The 10,745-nt window shown below is 41.6% G+C and overlaps 1 long non-coding RNA gene across 1 annotated transcript; it reads right to left on the reverse strand.

Annotated features, from left to right (window-relative positions):
- Positions 1-4,515: 4,515 nt before the first annotated feature.
- On the reverse strand, positions 4,516-5,432 carry LOC116052220. The gene is made up of 4 exons (XR_004105538.2): positions 5,215-5,432; positions 5,018-5,115; positions 4,805-4,924; positions 4,516-4,681 (listed from the first exon to the last, which is right to left on the reverse strand). It is a non-coding gene; the product is annotated as an uncharacterized LOC116052220 (long non-coding RNA).
- Between the last annotated feature and the right edge of the window lie 5,313 nt (positions 5,433-10,745).

Genomic DNA, 10,745 nt, shown 5'->3' on the forward strand with positions numbered 1-10,745 from the left:
GCTATAGGTCAACAGTGCAAATTTGCTTGTCAAAGTTTACCAAAGTTGAACCCCATTTGAAAAATTCACATACCCTCTGCAAGCAAATCTACTGATAGTTTTGAAATGAAATAATTTCACTACACAATATTACTGTTTTTAATGCTGGTGTGAGTAAGTACTGGGTGTTGTTCTAACTTTGACCTTGAGGTGACATTGGCTGTGAGGGTGTATTTTGTTGATGTTTCACTCTTAATGTATTGGTTGCTCTTTTAAATCAAGACTGAAGACCTTTCTTTTAACACGGCCTTTTATTAATTTATTGCACTCCATTGTGAATTTACTCTTGTATTTAATCACTTTATCAATTTGTATTATTTATTTTCTGACTGTGTTTTAATATTTTATGTAAAGCACTTTGAATTGCATTACTGCTGAACTGTGCTATACAAATAAAATTGCCTTGCCTTGTCAGTGTTTTGCACCCTTTCCATAAATCTCTTCAATTATTTAATTTTTTTCATTGTCATTTTAATTTGCAGTTTCATTCTGTGAAGCCCTCTGATAGTTACTGTGACATAACAGTAGACTGTATGGTCATTCAGTGGATATCACGTACCCCTGCTGCTGCAAGTTTAAATAAATGATGTGAAAATATCGATTGATATTCTGTGAACTTTTCTGCTTCAGGGGCACTTCAGTGAACTTCAATCTCACATCCATGCCAATGAAGAATAAAGAACACAATAAAACTTGAAATATATACTGTTTTCTTACTGGTAGTGTTTGTAATTAGTTTAAAAATAATATTAAAAATAATATATATACATATATATATTGTATGTATATATCTAAGTTTTTTTGTATTAGTCTCGTATTGCCAGAACTATTTGGCTGCACCACAGGTACATTCTAGGATAGTAGAAAAAAAACGCTCTGGGTTGTTTGCATTTCTTTAATAAATCCAAAAATGACCCCAATGCGTCATCAGATATTAAGGAAACATGCTAAGTTGAAATACTATCTTTTCTGACAACAATGATAATGCCAGTATTTTCTCCTTTTGAAATTTCCGTTCCGTGACGGAATTTCTGTTTGTGTTTTGGCCTGTTTGTTGTTATCAGCTGCCCAGTTTGTCAGCCAGGCCGGGTTGCCAGATATACCTGTAAAAACGTAAACCCACTGCGCTACAGCTGTAAGGTTAGTACAGCCATAAAAACAGCAAACAAACGAACAGGATCAACGGAGATTGATTTTACCCGACAAAAAAAACGGCATGTTTCTAATAGTTGCGTGACGAGAGACGTAACAAACCCGTCTGGGTAAATACTGGAGATGTATTTGAAAGATGGAGACAGCTTAGAGCCCAAAAGAATGCAGAGTTGGCTAATTTCCTCCTGAACAGGTAAGCATTAGCTTAAGGCTACTTTATCACAGCTACTAGAGACGGGCATTTTATGTCATTTCAACATTTGTGTAGCTACTCGCATTGAATTATATAGCTAGAGTACCCGAGTTGGTTACTCGCAAAAACAATTGAGACACAGCCAGTGAAGTGATCCCGACTGGTCCTGGCTAACGCCGTCATGCTAACTGCTAACGTTATCGGAGGACCAGGCAAGCAGCCACGGCTGTTTACAACAAATTTCAAATTTCAAATTTCAAAAAATTCCAAATTTTCTTCAAAACTTGCCATTTTCAGCGTGAAGCTTGCTAGTTTAAAGTTTGTTGGGATTTTGAGAACAGCAACACAGAGAGCTGATTATTTTTTATGTGCTAGTAAATGTTTGTTCACTTATTGGATCTTTTTATGGTCTACCCTACAGAAATTATAAATATAAAGGCGGCATTACAAGAATACAAATAATCTTAATCAGACTCTTTTGGGGTTAGCATATGGACCTAAAATGACTGCATACTTTTTGCTACACATTGCTATGCTTTAGTACTGAAAAATACACTGTACAGTGCATTGCAGAATGCATGCACATGTCTTTGAACTGGCTTTACTACATTCTTTTTTTTTCACTGTTTTTACTGACTTTCTGTAATTGTATTTCATTCCCCTGAACAACCTCTGTCTTATACCAGTTCATTTCAACTTGTGTGTGTGAGCCTCGTGTTTATGTGCCAGCAGTGATTAGTGCTATGCAGAAGAGGATATGGTTCAGATAAGGTCCACAGCAGCGAGTGAGCCGCAGCCTCAGGCGGTAGCTCACCAAACCGAATAGCATCATGTTGATTTTCATCATCTAGATAAATGCAGTCAGGCAAACCAAGGGGAACATTTGCCTGAGATGCAGAATATATTAACTGTCACATCAGCGATCACAGCTGTCAGTAAAACTAAGAGCCATTTGTTTGCAAATAAGAGCAAAGTTCCTCAGATTCAGGGGACTGAGGCGATGGATGTCTCTCGCTGAAACAGGAGAATGAGGGTGGAGAGGTTTCCAGGGTCTGTGCCAGTGCGTGATCCATGTGTGTCCTCACAGATGCTGTGCAATTGAAAACGTTACAATGGGTTTAACAGGGTGTCAAATTGTTTTGTCTGAGATTAGTACCATCTTAAAAGATTCAGTTAAAAGAATCACAGGTTGTGGACAATCATTTCCTTAATAATATGCCCTTTGCTATTTAAATAAATCTGTCTGTGTTCAGTTTCTGTATGGTAGCCCCTGACCTTTAACTGTTCACTCACACTAATAAGATTGTAACCTATAATATGAACAGTATTATACATATATGAACCCAGGTATTATATACAGTATACAGCAAGAGAACACTATAGTATAATAGTAGACTAAAACTAACCAAGCCTATGATGATTTGAATTGTTTATATGAAGGGAAAGCCTTTATTCCCATTCAACATCTGGCACAGGGCTAAACACACTAAAACAAGCCAATGAGGCAGTTGAACCGATACATGTGTAGTTAGAGTGATACCTGAAGCATGAAACAACCTCCCTATGTGCTTCAATTAGTCACTCCACATGTTCTGTTCCTCTTCTCCTTTATGTAAACATAGATTACAAGAGAAACATAAAGCCTGGAGTTTTTCTTCATTCCTCTACACAACTAAGGATACACCAGCAGGCAGACATGCAATCAGGCAGACACCAAGAAAAACATTCTGAAGAGATCAGCATTTCACCACTCAGCATCAGCTTCAGTTATTATTAAGATCTCATTCATCTGGATAGAATTGTCACCCACTGTACAGAGCAGTGCAGTAATGCTGCTACACAAAAGTTAAGAACAAAAGAATATGCTGCAAAAAATATGCTGTACTCTTAAATCTTAGTTATATATATATATATATATATATATATATATATATATATATATTTATTTATTTATTAGGGGTCCAAGCCTGAGTCTGCAAGAACCGGCGGTAGCAAGAGTTACGCCGTTCGCACAGCAGGGCTGTGGAACCCTATTGTTTTTCTAAGGATTAATCATCATTATTCTTCTCCGCCTAAAACTCCGACTACAGCCTAAACCGTACATGGTGGGGAGGTTGCCATTTTCAGGACTGGTCCCAAACTCCGCAAGGGCCTCAGGCGCAACAATTGACCCACTTACACCACTAGGTGGTGCTATAGCAGAGAAAAAAAACGCGTTTGGCCCTATAACTCCCACACCGTACACCGGACATTCAAAAAACATATATCCATGCGTTCTCTGGATCCAACTGAATCACGTGATATAGGCCACGCCCATTTCCGCCTAAACTTTTATGCGTGAAAAATCGCGATTTATCAAAAACCTACTTTTTCGATCTCCTCCTAGACCGTGCGACCGATCTGCACGAAACTTGGACCGTAGCATCTCCAGACCGACCTGACAAAAAGTTAGTAAAAAGAATTTTGATAGGATAAAAATTGTGCATATTACGCACAAACAAACAAAAATTGTTGGGTACCCTGTAGGGCCACTCTTGAGGCCAACTCTAGAGTGGAGTACTGAGGGGTCAAAGTGGGCGTGGCCTATGGTACCCAGGTCTAAATTTACTACTTACACTAATGTGAACAACTTTAAATTTACAGGGTAGATAGACAATGGGCCATGGACCACACCTACCAAAAATTACACGTGGACCAATAGGTGGCGCTATAATGTTTTTCCTACATTACACATCGCACATTAGAAATCCTTACATCCACGTCTTCCTTGAATCAAGCTGAATCACATGATATAGGCCACGCCCATTTCTGCTCAAAAGCTTTTTCGCAATGTGCAAAACCAACTTTTTCTGGCGTGGGTGGCTTGGGCCCCGTCTGCTTGCAGTTCTAGTTTATTTTATTTTTTTCATATGATATGCTATGTTGTATATTCATGTCATTGTTATCCTAAGGAAAATGATTTTCCAGGAACGTGCTGTTTATTCAAAGATAGAGCTTTATTAACACAAAACACAAACGTAATCAGAAAAAAACTATATACAAAGCATAGCAGACACACAGCACACACAACAATTCTCCCACGCTCACGAGAAGCCAAATCCTACAGCTCCGTCAACTGTCTGCCTGCTGCGGCTGCCTCGGAGCTGTTGTTAACTGCCGGCATTCTGTCTGAATTCGGTCCATTTTGCAGACGTCTGTGGTGCGTTGTCCTGTATTTCGGATCATCAGGTCTATGGTGGCACACTTCCAAATGTCCACCTCACCCGCAGCCAGCACACTATGTCTCGCTTCCAGCAGCTGTAAAATCAATTAATAAAGACAATCAGTACTGCACGATGCAATGCTTATGGACACAACACATCTATGAATACACCTGAAAAATATTCACATTGACCAAAAACGGATCTAATCTAATCTTACCCTCTTTTCTTCTCGACCGGCACCGAGCTGAACTCTTCACAGCTTCCGCCCGCGATGCCAGATCTGGTTGTTTCTACCTGAAGCTCCTGCGTGCTGTCTCATAATATGTCTTACAGGCAGCTGGAAAACAATTAAATGAGAGTGGTATGAATAAAATAACGTAAGTCACAGTAAAATTAAACAAGGAAGGATAAAACAGTAAAAGTTACTTACACACAATGGCATTATTATCAGCATCATGGAAATCTGGACTTGCAGACATAGCTCCGAGCAAATAGGAGGTCACGGCCTGGTTATGAGGCGAGGTTAGTCTGTAAAAAAATGTATGGTTAAGATTGGTATACGTATCTGTCCTTATACAGCAGAATGAATGAAATTCATTCAATGAAAGCATATTCTTTAAATCTTACCCTTGCTCCGGTTCATAGCGCCTACAATTTGTCTCTGAGTTGTGAAGACAGCGTACTGTTTCCTGTAAATTACAAGACCAAAAAAATACACTTTTATAAAGCAACTCACCTGCTTAGCTCTGCCTAATAATGAATCGCGCTGAAAGCAGCCAGGCACACAGCTGTGCTGCTCACGTTTACACTTGCGTGCATGGCGAGGTTTAAAACATTACTGCCAAAGTCTAAGTAGTCTGTTTAACATCCAAAGACAGTCATTGTACTTGTCAAGAGTTACTAAACAGTACAGACTAGCTCACCATTTCATTAATAATCATATACTTACGTTGTCTTTTCCTTTTCTGTGGGTGCATCTTACTCCTGTGTTTCCTTTTTAGGTGCGTGGTTTGTTGTGCTCCCGTGATAAGCAAGTGAAGGCGGGGGGAGCGGGGAGAAGAGGATAGCAGATTAACCAGCAGGGTGCACAGGCTGGTGTGGAGGTGAATTACAGTGAGCCGTTTGAGACGGGAGACCAAAAATATCAATAATAAAACGACAAAAAAATTGATGTCGACTTGGATTACGGACCAGTTTATTTTTTTTGGTGTTTTTCATTTGAGCATTTTAATGGAATACTGGGAAAGTTAATAACAACAATAGGACAATTGAAATCCAGATTATGAGGCCATTTCAGCAGAGCCAACAGCTTCATATGCCATGGACATGTGAATATGGTGCTGAATTTGCCAGTATTTTAAGAAGACAAATGGTTGGGACTTTGTCATGCAATGACACAGCTGATATGCTTTATGTGATGCACAGTGTTTTGGTGTCAGCAGAAAGACTTTGCTTAGAAAACTGTACAGTGGTGCCTCTGTCTCCATTCCACCGGACAATCTTGGATGAGCAAGACCAAAGAAAAGGTCACTGTAGTCATGCCACTATGCACAGTGGTTGAGCTCTAGGAGACTGTGATGTTGTTTGCATGGAATGCACATTTTACCTTTGTGGCAAAGCCTGATTAAAACTAATTGTTGAAATAAATTGTTTTGTGTATCTTTTTTACATAACATTGGCCATTGCTAATGCCATACACAGTAATTAATCTAGCATACTTTCATTAAATAAATCAATTCAAACTAAAATATAAGAGTCTTTAATTAGGCTATACTGAGCCTGATCTATTTATACCAGAGATTTTCTTAAAATGAAGTTAATACCTTTTAGAAAAATGTCACCTGGGGTAAAACTCCCCCTGCTGCTAACCTGATTTGCTGTTGTATAGCTCACAGCATTTTCATTTACATGTTAAAGCCTCCCCTAGAATTAGGGGGAGGGGGGTCATGGGGGGACAACTGCCAAGCAAGGCCCACGTCAATTTCCGACAATTCACAGCAGTTTTCGGTGTTGCCTGTTTCGATAGCTGTTGAACTTTTGAACTCCAGCCGGCCACTCTGCAGGTTGAGCTGTGGTGTCAGGTTACAGCTTGTTGCTACAGTCATTACTATGGAAATAACCACGGCAAATCGTTTTTTGGGGGAAAAATACGTTTTGGAATATTGGATTGTATGAGTTCGGCAATCGACTAGTGTGGACTTCACCAGAAACCAGGAAATAAACAGGTGTGAGGTTGAGGTATGGATTAACACAACTTTTATGCATTTCTGTCACAGCTACTGCAGTCAAATTCGCTGTGTTCCCTCGGAAGGAATAACTGCACATGGGTAGGCACTTGTAATGACATTTCAAAACCTGTTTAGAGGCTAAAAACAAGTTTAAAACTTGCCCTGTTTAAGCCTGTTGGCTGCTAACTCTAGCAGGAGGATAACACGGTGTAGGCAGCACTGATTGTTTTCGTTTTTCTCGCTACTGACAGCGCTCCAAATTTACAAACAACAGAGCTACGGGTTGAAATCGACCGGAATTCTCCTTTAACAAAACAAACAACAACACAAAAAGGGGGGGGGGTCCTCCAGGACTGGGAGGTGGTAAGAGCACTGGGGCTCAGAATCATCCTGTTCCCTTTCAAACATGTAAAAGAGATTACTCCCTTGGCTGCCCCCTCCTTCAACTGTGGGAAAATTCTTTGGATGTCATTAGGGGAAGCTTCCTCTTTCCGGCCATACACAGAAAGTGTCAACTTTGAAACTTAACTAAAATCCCCAGAAGTTTTAGCCTCCAGGCAGCAGGTTAAGAAAAGTGTTGCCAAACAAGAAAACAACCTACAGTAGTGCCTGTTTTGCAGTCTGGTTACACCAGCCTGAAAAAGTGGTAATATACATCTACAAACACCCACAGCTCCTGTACTGTATTTATCTTTTTGTTTCATACATGAATAATCTATTATGGTAGCGTTTCTACAGCTGTCTGTCAATCTATTAAGGGAAGGCAAACTTATGAAGGACCCATTGTGACAAAAATATTAATAGAAACTGATATAAATATTTTATCAAATCTCTTTTCTTCATCCAAGTCTTCCAAACTAAACAAAAAAAATAGGTAGTTTTGTCATTGCCTTCCAAAAGAATGCTCTTTTTTGATTTTTTTTTTTTTTAACCAATGCCCCTATCAACAGGATGGCAATGCTTTCCAAAACACGTGACTAATCTGCTCGATGGTGTTTTTTTCCCCCAACTGCTCCTTCCAGGCAGCGCTGGCACCTAACCCTAACCTTAACCCTAACCCTAATCATAACCATTGCCTAATCCTAGTGCGAGTAGAGCCGTTGGGGGCAAAAACCACTGATAAACGACTAATCTACCACCACTATTTTTAAGGTTTGGTTCAGTTTAGGTGAAAAACCAGGCAGGTTAGGGAAAGATGGCAGTCATGGTTAAAAGAAAACAACATTAAATGGTCACAGTGTCAAAACATTTGCATGCTTTGTATTTGTTTGATTTCCAAGCATCTCCAGTGTACTTGCCAAGACATCATATTAACTGACCACACACAAATCCATATACCACTGACTGGCCTCGTCTGTAGCACTGAGCGACCAAATCAGGTCCCATCTGTGTATAAGATATAAAACATTGTAACGTCCCCGAGAGAATCCAGAGGATGAGAGGAGTAACAACAAAATTTAACCCAGGGAAATTTCTGCATTTAGAAAGGAGTTAATAAAGTATAATTGGAAGAAAGTAAAGAAGGAAGCTGACCTTAACAATGCATATGAACTATTCTTAGACATACTGTATTTACAACTTTATATAATAAAAACTGTCCAATAAAACAATACTGTAATAAATATAAATATTCAGAAACACCCTGGATGTCCAAAGGAATTCAAAATGCCTGTAAAAAAAAAAAGAATACCCTTTATAGGAATTTCATAAAATATAGAACGAAAGAATCTGAGTTAAAATATAAGAAATATAAAAACAAATTAACTACCATAATGAGGGTATGTAAGAAGGATTATTATAATAAATTACTAGAAAATAACAAAGATAATGTTAAAGGAACATGGAATACAATAAACACCATTATTACAAAAGGACTTAATAAATTTAATTATCCAGAAAACTTCAATGAGAATGACAAGACGTGGTCAAATATGAATGAAGTGGTTGACTGATTCAACAATTACTTTGTTAATGTGGGTCCTAATCTGGCCAAAGACATAAATTACACAGGGACGAATTACTCTGTGATGGACCATGTGGATAATAACTCATTGTTTTTGGAAACTGTAGAAGGCAGGGAAATTGAGATTGTAAATAAATGTAATAATAAAACTTCCAAAGATTGTGATGACATTGATATGTCTCTAGTAAAAAAAAGTAATAGACGGAATAGTTGACCCACTATTATATATATATAATCTATGATTTAAAACAGGAGCATTTCCTGAGAAGATGAAAGTAGCTAAAGTCATCCCTGTCGTGTGAAGTGAGGATGAGGAATGGTGGACCCAAATGCAGAGAGAGAGGAGCAGGCAGGAGCAGCGTTGAAACTCAGATTTATTGGACAAACGAAAAGGGAGCAAACAACAAAGGATGTCCTGATGGCAACAGGCAAAAGGTATAAGGTACAAAAACATGAACAGGGAATCCAGGGAGCCGAGACAAATACAGGAACACACACTGTCAGGACAACGACACAAACTAACTGGGAGAATACACAAACTGACGGCACTAGGACACAAAATGATCTGACAAAAGACAAAGACTAAATACACAGGGTAACGAGGAAACAAGAGGCAGGTGACACAAGGGCTGGGAAACAGGTGGAAAACATCAGGTAATCACACAGGCGGGAAAACACAAAGTAAAGCTAAACAAGACAAGACAGAACAGATTATCAAAGTAAAACAGGAAACAAGCAAAATACAGAACAGACACGGACTACAAAAATAAAATACACACCACCCATAACAGGACCCCCCGCCAAGGGACAGCTCCCAGATGTCCAACAAAAAAGAAAATTAACAGGCAGAACCCATCCAGGGAGGGCGGAGGGGGCCCGGAGGAGGGACGACCCCAGAATAAAAAAAAAAAATCAACCCCGGAGGGGCGAAAGAAAGTCTGGGGGAGGCAGAAAGCCACTGGGGAACCTGGGGACAGAAAGTCACTGGGGCAAAACGCCCTGGGTCTCAGGGAACAGAGAATCACTGGGGCACAGCGCCCTGGGGCACAGGGAACAGAGAATCACTGGGGCACAGCGCCCTGGGGCACAGGGAACAGAAAGTCACTGGGGCACAGAGAGAGCTCGGCAACAGGGGTAGAGAGGCCTCGGCAACAGGGGGCAGAGAGGCCTCGGCAACAGAAACGAAGGCAGAAACCTTCAGGCGGTCTGCGACGAAGGCAGAACCCTTCTGGCCACCGGCGACGGAGGCAGAAGCCCTCTGGCGGCCGGCGAAGGCAGAACCCTTCTGGCCACCGGCGATGAAGGCAGAATCTCTCTGGTGGCCGTACTGGATGTCGAGGGCACCGAGATGACTGGCGGCGAAGGCGAATCCCCTCTGAAGGCCGGCGGCGAAGGCGAATCCCTTCTGAAGGCCGGCGGCGAAGGCGAATCCCCTCTGAAGGCCGGCGACGAAGGCGAATCCCCTCTGAAGGCCGGCAGCGAAGGCGAATCCCCTCTGAAGGCCGGCAGCGAAGGCGAATCCCCTCTGAAGGCCGGCGGCGAAGGCGAATCCCCTCTGAAGGCCGGCGGCGAAGGCGAATCCCCTCTGAAGGCCGGCAGCGAAGGCGAATCCCCTCTGAAGGCCGGCAGCGAAGGCGAATCCCACAGCAGTCACTGGGGAGGTCTTTGGGACGCCGGAGACCGGCAAAAGCCTCAGGGGCAGTCTCTGGGGCGCCGGAGACCGGCAAGGCCTCTGGCTTGCCCGTAGACGTAGACTCTGGGAGGTCTGTCGACGTAGACTCTGGGAGGTCTGTCGACGTAGACTCTGGACGACTGCACGTCAGCGGCGGTTCTGGGCGGCTGCACGTCAGCGGAGGTTCTAGAAGGCTGCACGTCAGCGGAGGTTCTAGAAGGCTGCACGTCAGCGGAGGTTCTAGAAGGCTGCACGTCAGCGGAGATTCTGGAAGGCTGCACGTCAGCGGAGATTC

Source organism: Sander lucioperca, chromosome 4 (genome assembly GCF_008315115.2).
Source record: "Sander lucioperca isolate FBNREF2018 chromosome 4, SLUC_FBN_1.2, whole genome shotgun sequence".
Lineage (NCBI taxonomy): Eukaryota > Metazoa > Chordata > Actinopteri > Perciformes > Percidae > Sander > Sander lucioperca.